The 11,125-nt window shown below is 46.9% G+C and overlaps 1 long non-coding RNA gene across 3 annotated transcripts in view; it reads left to right on the top strand.

Annotated features, from left to right (window-relative positions):
* The first annotated feature begins 278 nt into the window (after positions 1 to 278).
* LOC126865825 (uncharacterized) overlaps positions 279 to 11,125 on the top strand; it is a 56,390-nt gene continuing 45,543 nt past the window's right edge. For 2 of the 3 annotated variants that reach the window (XR_007689690.1, XR_007689687.1), the window contains exon 1: positions 281 to 432. This is a non-coding gene — a long non-coding RNA (uncharacterized LOC126865825). Of the gene's footprint in view, positions 433 to 11,125 lie in introns of all 3 variants that reach the window. The other variant, XR_007689688.1, reaches the window with a different exon arrangement.

The raw sequence follows: 11,125 nt of genomic DNA, 5'->3' as shown, positions 1-11,125 counted from the left end.
GCGAGAGGGGGTGGCCGAGGAGAGACGGGGTTTAGGTAGGTGAGTCGCGAAGGATGGGTGAAGAGGACGCGGAGGGAGGCACACAGCCGGAGAAGGAGGAGAAGGTGGAAGAGGTAGAGAAGGTTGGAAAGGGGTGGAAGGGGTGGAAGGCCACGAATGTCGGGGGCGGGGGGAAGAGGGAAAGAGGAGGCGGGTAAGAGGAACGGCCAGGAGAGGGTAGGAGTCGGAGGAGATAGATGTATGTAGGAGGGCCGCTCGATACAGCCCCAGCAACCTCCTCCTCCACCCTCTCCCGAAGCCAAGCATCGCATCGCGAGGTTAAAGTGAGAAAAGTCAACCCTAGTCACTCGGTGAGTCCTCCTGTGCTGGAATATCGAGAGGTAGACAGGATCTCGACCGGAACAGGATTACAGGGACTCGATCATCCGGAAGGTAACTACCCTCTCTCTCTCTCTCTCTCTCTCTCTCTCTCTATCTCTCTCTATCTGTCTGTCTACATTTTGGCAAACGTTTCAGTTTCCGTACGTTCGTGATTCCTGCGGTGATCGGCCGACCTCGGTCATCGTACATGGAATGTACGGTCGTTCGCGCAGTTTTTCGACAGCGCGTTCGATGGTCGCCTCTTATGAACCGAATTTCAAGTTGAACACGATTAGACCGGCTAGGGAAGTTGAAACGATCCAGTCTGAACGCATACTCGCGCGCGCAACTCGCTTTTACGCTGAACAGAAACGTTTCTAACAGGCAGTAGGTGGAAACAACGGCAGTCCCCGTCGGGCCATCACGCCGGCACTTATCGAGAGACTTTTAAACCCACTTTTCCGAGTTGGCTGCCTTTCAAAATTCGAGTCGAGAGGCGTGCTCTTGCTGGCAGGTCTATGCCAGCCGGGGACCTGCCGGGTTGTCACTTGGCTGGTTATCCAGGCACTTCCATGCCCGGCCACGCGGATACGAGTGCATAAACATGCGAGCGAACGCCATCCTAGCTAAAGAGTACCTTTATCTCTAGCCAGCCGCTTCCTCCCATCTCCTCCTCGTAGCCTGCTCTGTATACCCTTCTCTTTTCCTTTCAGTCGCAGCTTCTCGTCTCCTTTTTCGCCTTCTGTCCCTTTCTCTTTCTCTGTACCGCGCTTTCACCCTCCGAACCAGGCATTCTCCTCGTGTGACGCTGCCGTGGGTGGAGGAGGAAGCTCACGTAGGTTACTCCTTTCTGCCGGCAGAGGATATTGTGATTTTAGCGTCTGTGTAATTATGGAAATTAGCGACATGGAAAGCCTAGGATAAAAGGGTTGATTATAATCCGGCCGCGGGGGGTGAGCTCCGACCCCAGAGTCCCGCTCCTGTGAGCGACCATAGATTAAAACGCTCCTTCTACGCTAGCGCCTTTACTTCCACCGACTACCCCTATCCACCGGCATCCCCTATCGCCACCACCACCCACTCGGCCACCCCCGCTGTTCACTCTCTTCGCATCACCTATCCCATCCACTCGGCTTGTCTTCTTCCCGTAGCCGTACCTCCTATCCTCGCTACCCGCAATTTTTCCGCTTCTCGCTGATCACGTATCCAACTTCGTTCTCCTTCGTCCTTCGTTCCATCGCTCCGCTCGTATTAAGATCGAGTTTCCTCCGGACGAGTATGTATTTCGGCACGACGTAACGCTACCAGGCAAGGTCGCCCAAGGTTCCACCGGCTGGACTGTGTGCAATCGATATTTGAGTTATTTCCAACGACACCGAGTCGAAAGTAGCTCGGAGGTATTGACCCCTGCAGCTAGCGAATGCGGTACATAACGTTTACTCGAGTAAACGAGTGGCAGGTACGCGTTGTGCTCCGAGCAGGATAAACGAGAAAATCCATTAATTATCCCGGGAGACGTATTCGTCATTTTCCATAGATAATAAATAGGAATTGTTCACCGAGTGAAAGTGCCAGCCAGTTTAAGCATCGCGAACATGCTCAAGGGTATAGTCGGTTACTTTCGTTCTCTTTATCTGGCTGAGAGCATTGATTAGTTTAAAAGTTAGTTGAGAAGCGGCGAAACTTTTCGTTAAAGAACGCGAAGGAAAAGTTTGCATTTTCACGACTGACGACCTCGTAAGAAGCGACATTTCCCAACCACCTTCTATCTACCATAAATCTCGAGCGCAGAGATACTTTCCAGTATGCATTGGCTTCCACGTATCGTATCGTTACGATCTAATCCATCACGGAAACAAGGTTTTGGCACATAGATAGGCGTGCAATGGGAGCAACGAGCTTGTCTCGAGGAGGCGGCGGGAAGGAAGAAAAAATGGCGAGACCAGCGACGAATTGTCTGCCACAAGGTTGGGTGCAATTGTTCCCCCCTCGAAGCTTAACGCTTTCTCTTTCACCCCCTCGCATCGCCACGACATTGGCGCGAGTGCTCTCCTCTCCCTCCGGCGTTCATCCCTTTCCGTGCATCCCACCCTGGCTTTCGGCCCTCTCTCCTCCTCTATCGCGTCCCTTTTTCCCATCTGGCTATTGGACTACCTTGGTGTTTCGAGCAGCGGGCAGGAACCTATGATGCGATCGGGTATCGAATATCGGCTGGCTCTCTGATTGGTCGTTCTACCGCGCACGGTCGCAACCGGAGCGCGCCAGTTACGACTGATTTGTTACGTAAAAACGTCGATAGCTTCTATACCCTCTCTTGTCCCACCCCCGATGCGCCGCACTCCCTCCATTCCTTCCTTCCGCCCTCCCGGCCCTCTTCTCCTCCCTCCGAACCGCGCTCTCTTTCCACTACCGATTCCTCTCCTTTTCTCTTTCTCGACCACCCTTCACCCGACCGGTCTGGCCACCCCTTCGACGGTCCTCGACACACCGCCACCGCCCCCAGCGGCATCGCGTGCGATAGACGAACCAACGGGAGAGAGAAAGAAAGAGAACTCGTCTTTTTTATCGGCGCCGTGCGCCACTGCCTCTTCGTTCGGTCGGGCATGAACGCATTATCGAAGAAATGGCTGGTCGACGGTACACCGATCCCGCTATCGATTTCTTAGAATCTTCTCCGCTCTCGATGACAAACTGCTGTATTAACGATCAAGGTCAGTAGAGAAAGTTGCGAATCAAATAAAATGATTATTCTATCTTTTTATTTTTCCTTCTTAAGGAATATAGCGAATTTTTATGGAACTATTTAGTGGTTTGTCGCTGGACATTGGTACAATTTGGTAAAGTAATTCCGTAACAGAGTGTGATGTTAACGAGGTTAAAGTAGGTCGAGTCTTGGAAAGATCTTAAAATATGGTGAGAGAAAACGATAGTTTGAGGAAGTTCGTGCTCGTTTTTATGTCTCTGAACAACGCTAGTTTGGTACGACCGCTTCTCCCTTTCGTTTTATAATCAACAAGTCGTCATAGTCAGAACCGATTTAACTTCGCTTTCTCTGAACAAAATGACTGTCTTTATCGATCAATTTCTCTTGTACGTTCGATTCCAATTTTTTACTTCACAACTTGCTAATCATATTCTTGGAGAGAAAATTTTCATAATCGCAGAGTTCAAAATAAATAAAGATAAATCCCACTTCAACATAAATGTATATAATTTACTTTTGACCAAAAAGAAATCACGCGTAAAAGATCCTTCGATAAAGAAATTATTTTGTCTGAAAGATAGTCAATTGTTGGTTGAAAGATTAAGAATAATTTAGTGACGCGACATAGCTATTTTTACTATAATAGGAATTTTATCTGAAGGAAGGAAGTTTGGTCTAATCGTGGAGAAAATGTCGAAGGGTGCCAGGCGTACAATGGGCCATTATTCAAGTAAACTCCGTCCCATTTTACGTATCGTCCCGGTGAAATTTTCCAGGCAAGAAGACGTCCACTCTCGAATATTCCTATCACGAGCGAAGGCAAAGCCACGCGTTACGTTGCCGCGTACTGGCCGTATTGTAGAAGCGTATTCAATGCCGACCTGCCATTTAACACCCAGGCAAGCCGCGAAGTTTCCTGCAATGAAAGCACCGGCGCGGAACCTATTGTGAAAATATCTGACCACTGTCCGGTGCAATGAGGTATGGCTGACCCCGGGGCTGCCGGGTCAGGCACAATGCACGCGTATGCATGCGGCCGTGTGCTGTGAAAATATTTCACGCGGCCACCGCTAAACGGACATAAACGCACTTAACGACAGTTCCATGTCACCGACGCACTGGTTCGCATTGCGTTCGGTTTTAACGATGCGATGCGCTACCGACGAGCATCGTTAACCATTCCCCATTTTTCTACCTCCTCCTCTGTTTTCTTTCACCTGGTTTTCCACGAAAGAACAAGAGAAAGAAGAAGAAGAATGGCAAGAAGCAGAAAGAGACAAACTTACGTCGGTATAAAACGATCGATCGAGGGGCATCGCTGAAAGGTCGCTAACGAGCAGCAGTTTCTCATTAAAGATCGACAGAGCCGGTTCACCGTGAAAGTCGTCGGCGGAACGAGACAAATGCCGGAAGAAAAAAGGCTGGCTAGCCTAACTCGAGTGTCGAAAAGCATCGAAATGAGGAAGAGGATTAAAGAGTGGGAGACGAAGGAAAGAAGAAACGAGGTGCGAACAGGAGAGACAGCAAGAGGGGTGGATCAACGTAACTACCGAAACGAACGACGAGCATCGGCAATGGAGAGAGAGCGCAGACTCAATATCTCCGAACCGAACCCTCCGATAGGTCGAGGTTCGACTTCGAGGGTGGGAATAGATTTCCAATCGCGCGGGGGTGGTCCTCCGGCAGTGGATGCTCGCCACCGGAGCACCCTGCTGAACTCCTGCCTGCTTCGGCATGCCAGGGTCCACCCTTTCCTCTATAGGTGGACCGAACGCACCTACACGCACTCCTCTCTCTCAACCCTGCGCTGCTACACCCCTTTCCGATTCGACGCTGCCGAACCGTCGACTGTCCGAGAGGGGTCGTTGGAGAGGGTAAAGCTACGACTACGAACAGGAGACAGAACGATTCTATTGACCAGGGTTCGATGCGCGCATCTGGGCGTAACCCATTCGTTCGTTCCGTCGGTCCGATGCGATAGGAGCAAGGGAGAAAGGTATCGACGGAAGAAGAGCGGTGGTGCGGTGTGTGACGAAGAGAGGAACAGAGAGTGTACCGCGCCTGCGAATTGTCGTCAGGGCGACGGCGACACTGGAAAAATCGAACTGAAATAAACCGAAGCGTTTTCTTCGCGGAGCTCGAGCACCGGTTCCACCATCTTCGTCTTTCTTCAGCACTTTTCTCCTCTCGTATTCGATCGCCGTCTCGCTCGCGCTACCGCCGGTTTCACCTTCATCCTCCCACTACTCCTGCCGCCGCTCACCGGCTTCTCTGTCGACCGTTCCACTGACGTTCCCTCCTTCCAACGCTGCTTCTCTTACCTAGACTCTCTCTCTCTCTCCCTCTCTCTCTCTCTCCCTCTGTCTCTCTCTGTTCCTCTGCCTCCGCGTTCCTTCCTCCCAGCCTCTTCGAGTTTACTGTGTTATTGCCAGACCGTCCGGGACGACTGCGTCGGACTTTCCACGTCAATTTTCTCTGCACTTTGTCCCATTCCTTCCGGCTGGAATACCGTTTTCTTGGTTTTTTTTTTTTTGTTTCTTGCCTTTTTTTTTAGAGAGAATTGCTGGAATGTTGTAAGCAACAGATCGTAAGCGATCGATCGATGAAGATTCGATGATCGAAATGAAACGAACTATCGTTTTGGTTTTTGAAGTTCGAGGTTTGGAATTTAAATAATTTTCTTTAATCCACAACTCGTGGTCGAACCGGACGACTACCAATCTGCGATATATAGCTAAACACGTGGCGAAAAAGTTAAGAACGTGAAAGAAGATAAAAAAAAGTCTGGAACTCGTTAAAACGAACGTAAAAATATCCTCAATAAAATCACAATCATTAGTATGAAAATACCAATAGAATCAGTTCCTCGGAACCGGACAACAATCCAAAATTTATGAATCCAATTATGAAGGCAATTTCAAGCATAACACAATCAAGAGCGGGACCAATCGCACCTGAAAATGGGGCCAATTTCACCCTGGCAACTGCTGCACCCCGTTCGTCTCAATCAAGACGAACGGTCGATGTCAGCATTACGGTAGCTGGTCCCATCTTCAAAGACACCGCTTGAACACCTAAGCCGTGGGCCGGTCTGATGGTCATCAAGGACGGAAGGGGCAAGGAAACGGGGGACAAAGGGACAGAGACAGAAGACAGAGCGGCGAATAAGAGGCCATGAAGCAGTGTTTCGCGAGGAAGAAGAGCCGTGAAGCCCTGCCGCCGTACATCTTCGAAGCTCGTCGCAACTTTCAGCGGATGAGTTGTTGGAGCGATTTAGGCGTTACCGCGGGAATAGTCTCCTCCCTGGAACCCCGAGCCAGCTCTTTCTCGCTTCTGCCGCGTCTGGCAGGGCTCCCTGCGAGCTGGAGAGAGCTACGCCGGTATTTACACGTCTCCGTGCTCGCGCGAAACAAAGAATTATTATTTGTATGCCCTCGTGGGTGGCGGAGGATTTTGCAGTTCACAAACTAAGTTAGCAGCTACAACTCGGCCCGAAGCCGACCGGAATGGGGAATGTTGGTGACCGAGGGTGGTCACGGGGAGGAGAACGACCTCGTTTTCTCTCTTCTCCTTTCGCGCGTTTTCAGCTGGCTCTCTCGTTCGCGGTATCCGAGATTATGTGCTATGGATATACGCGAGTTACAACCCTCGTCCTGCTGCGACCAAGAAGCTTCCAACGTCTGCACGTCCATCCCCTTCTTCAACCACCCACGTTTTCTTTTTCGGCAACTGTCACCGGTTGTTGTATCTTCGCGCCACTAGAAGGATTCTCACGGATCAACGTAGCGATCTTCTAACAGGCAGATTGGATTAACCGTGAATTATAACGGGGTGTAAAACGTCTTCGGATGTGACTAGGAGAGCGATCTGTTTCGTTTTTCGGACGATGTTCAGAGAAATGGAATTGGAAAGGAAGATCGGAACGTTCGTTGGATTATTTCCGACGAATGCTATAGTTTTGTTATTTTTGCTTCCATCGTGTATTTAAATAAAATAAATTCTATGTAAACTTGCTGGACCAAACTGCAGGGAAATATTCTAATAACTAAGAAAATGGAAATATGTGAAATACGTTTACGAGTATTATATCGAAGTTTCGATTAAAACAATTGACGTGTTCCAAAGCACGAGAACGATGGAGCTTGGTCCAACTGATGTAATATTCCAAATTCAGTCAATAGATCTCATCTTTACATATAATCTCTGACTTTTAATTTTTACTAAATTAAGGCATCGAACGTGTATTATTATCGATACATCACGAAGAAGAAGGCATAAACGAAGGGCCACGCTAACGAACAGTTTTGTCACCAAGGTGTTGTCAATAATAATCGCGAGCAACGATGACAACGAGCTCGACATCGAATAAATTCAGTGCAAGTGGCGTTAGAGGAACTACTTGCAAGGATTCGGGACAAGGTTTCGCGGCCGGGTGAGGAGAATTTCCACATTTCTCCGTGTTACCTGAAGAAAGAAAACGCTGACTGAGAGGGGAAAGAGAGAAAGAGTGCTCGAAGTCTCTGAGAGGTCTCACAAGTCTGGCGACTTCTACGGAGAAGCCAGGGGGTCGTGATGGGGCGGTCGGTCGGAGGTATTGATCTCAACTCTTGCTTTTCTCAACTTTTTATCCGGCAGAACCGACCGGTACTACCACACCATCGCCGGCCCAACGACGACGACGACGAGGACGACGACGACGACGAGGACGACGACGACGACGAGGACGACGACGACGACGAGTGCTAGAGTCGGCAAAGCCGCAACTTACTTCAATTCCTCATTCCCGTGCGAATTCTTGGCTTGAACTTATGACCGGCTCTCGGTCCCGTACCTCTCCGCGTCACCAAACCTCGATGCCTTTGGCCTTTCGAACAGTGGTTACTAAACGAGCCCTTCCGAGTTTACCGTTTCCCTCTATTTTTTTTTCTTTCTTCTACTTTCTCCCTTCACGTTTGGAAAACTTGCAAGTTTTGTTTGCGATATCATTTTCCATCTCTCTTTTTTTATTCCAAGAATTTTGAGTCTGGTCGCGGTGCTGTTCGAGGAGAAAGTTCGCGGAAGTTATCTTACACTTGAGTTTTATTTATTTCCTCGATAGAAAGTTCATACTGCAATACTTTAGTTGCGATATACTTGAGAAAAATTGTACGTGGTGCAAGCGTAAGGATAATTCCTCTGTGTACAATAAGGGTAGCTCCTTCTCCGAAGGATAAAACAACAATCGACGTTTGAGGATGTCAATATTCCGATCAATCCTTCGATTCTCCAAAACCTAATTTTCGAACCGACAGCCTATACTAAAATTCACATGTATTTTTTCTTTTCAAATATGAAAAATAATCCCATTTTGTGAACACAGACCAATGTCCTCAAAATTGCGCAATTTCTCGGAAAATAGCGAGAGAAGAGTTAAAAGTATTTCCGTGTTGGAACATTACCGGAAAAGGTTGTCGCTGATATTCGACTTAATACGACATTCCATCGGTCGGACGAATTACAGGGCAACGAATCCGCCGCATGTAATAAAGCGTATCTGTCGTACATTATATGGCGGAGTAGGTAATCGAGGTATGTAGATACACGCTCCTCAGAATTAAAATTCAGTTTCGCGGAGTCTAGCCGGTAAGCAAGCCACGAAGCAAACTCTCATTTCCCATCCGGTGAAATATCGTGTATTTATTTGTCTGTGAAGCCCCCGGTTTCTCGTCTCGACCACCTTCCACCCCCAGACTCCGATGTGCCGCCTCTTTTGGGCACGGAAGCCCGCAGAAACCGGGCTCTGCCGAGGCAGCAACTCTCTACATTTCCACCGTTTTCGCGAAATTAATATATCCCTCATATACTTTGCATATTATTGCAATATTCCGTAGCTATTACTCGTCCGCCTTTTCCTATCCCCGCCGGCATCCCTTCAGTCCGCGAAAGGTGAGCCCGTGCATTCGAATACACATCGCGAACCGAAAGTAGATTTTACCCTCCCGCTTCATCTCCTCTCCCTCCCCCTCCTCCTCTCCGTCCCTAGCCTCTGTCTGAATTTGCGCCATTTAACTCGTGTCGCTGGTCGGAATTTGCCGGTAAATAATTGGACGCTGATGTCGATCGAAAATTTCCACGATGTAGATGTATGTGAACGATCAATGTTCTCGATGCTCTTTTCCTCTTTCTGTATCCTTTTCCTGACAGACGTTTAATCCGTATAAAATATTCATTAAGTTTGGGTTGCGCGAAGGAAAATCGATTAATTACATTGAAATCAAGCCTGAAAGGATATTTTATTAGTTGAAATTGAATTTCATTTCCAGGACAGGCATACCAGTTTCAAGAAATAGGAGAATAAGTTGATTAGAAGGAAGAATTTTATTTTCTACCAAAACTTTGAGAATATTCGACGCCCGATTGTGTACGCTGGTTACTGAAAGAAAGATCGAAAGACCTGTGAGATAGACCCGAGTCAAATATAGGAAGATTTTATCAGAATCTTTGTTAATAGCGCTAAAGCTAATTCTCAGCCAGTTCAATGACATCCGTAATTAGTCTAGAAGTAGCACCGTCTGACCTCCTACTATTTATAGAAGGTTCGCCCAATGAAGAGCTTCGATTTCCTTAAAAATTATGAGCCGATCTAATTTCTGTGCCGTGCTTTTTGGCACCATTCTAGTACAGAAACTATTTGGCTGCTTGCTGTAGGGTTGAAAGTTGGTAGAGAGCGGGTAATCAATAATTTAAAAAAATAACATTCTTTTGTTTTTTCAACTTTAACCAGAATGCTTTTTCTGTTTCCATTGGAAACCTGAATTTCCGATACTCACATTGTTTGTCACTTCGATTTCTCATTTATCACTGAAACTAAAAAAAATAGAAACGAGAGGTGAGTTCGGTTGGAAAGATAAATCTTTGCAAAGAATTATTGAAATCGCGAAAAATTCACCCTGATACGATCGTTATAAATCTATGAAAAGCTATAAATTGGTCATTTCGACAATTCCAGTATTTTCAATGTTAAAGATATCGTCGCGTGTTTCACGTGAAATACTATAGCGTTGCAAATAGGACGATGAAAATAAGCACGATATAAACTTGATAGTTAAATACAATTAATCGAGCCCTTAGCGTGGCGCGTCTCTAAATACACTGTGAAATCGCCATCAGCTTGGCACGATCAAATCCGTCTTGCAACTGTGGCTTGCAAAAGTCGAAACCAACACACGCGGCATAGCAGCTTCGCGAAAATAGCAACTTAGTCTACACGGCTAATAAATGACTTCACTGCGTTGAAACAGTTAACGCGTTCGACTGGCTCATTCTTTCACACCCGTCGCTTTGTCATGATATATTCTGTACACTCGATCACTGTCCTTTAAAATATTGCACGCCACACCAAAATTAGTTCAAATTATACCGAACGTGTATGTTTGTTGAATTTGGACTAGACACCGTTGTTTCTTCTTCAAAATTTCTTCGCATCGATAGAATCACCAACTTTCGCTACTTCGTTACTTTCTCCGTTACCAAAATCGGAGTTGTAACACTATAGATACTTACTGCATGTATATATTTAATATAGAAAAGTAATTCTCCAATTTTCAAGTTCCACCTTCATATTCATCAACGTTTAATAGTAAGCGTAATAGGTTTAAAAGTAGAAAGCAATGACGGTTGCTCAAAGAAACTAATAGACCACGGATCTCTATATTTATGGGAATTTTCAAGATGCAAAAATACAAATAATGCACATAATACGTTAATATTGAAATGTGCAAAGAATAGCACCCTTCGCGATATCTACTAATCGCAAGTACAACAATTTTCTACCAAAGTACCGTTTTCTTAATTATATCTCTAAAAATGCAAATTTCCATAAATGGCCAGAATCGAGAAATTAATAACAGAACGATCGACGATAACGTTGCCAGCTGGATCTACACATTTAACCGAGATCGACTCCGGCTTAATTCAAGCCAGACCCGGTGCCACCCCCCTCGGATCTCTCATTTGCATTCACTAAGTGATAAGTAAACTTGGGTAAACATATCCAGACGAACGATAAGCGGGAAATAAATC

This window comes from Bombus huntii, chromosome 5 (genome assembly GCF_024542735.1).
Source record: "Bombus huntii isolate Logan2020A chromosome 5, iyBomHunt1.1, whole genome shotgun sequence".
In the NCBI taxonomy this organism is placed as follows: Eukaryota; Metazoa; Arthropoda; class Insecta; order Hymenoptera; family Apidae; genus Bombus; species Bombus huntii.
Note: the sequence above shows the minus strand (reverse complement) of the source record. Positions and strands in the feature narration are given on the sequence as shown.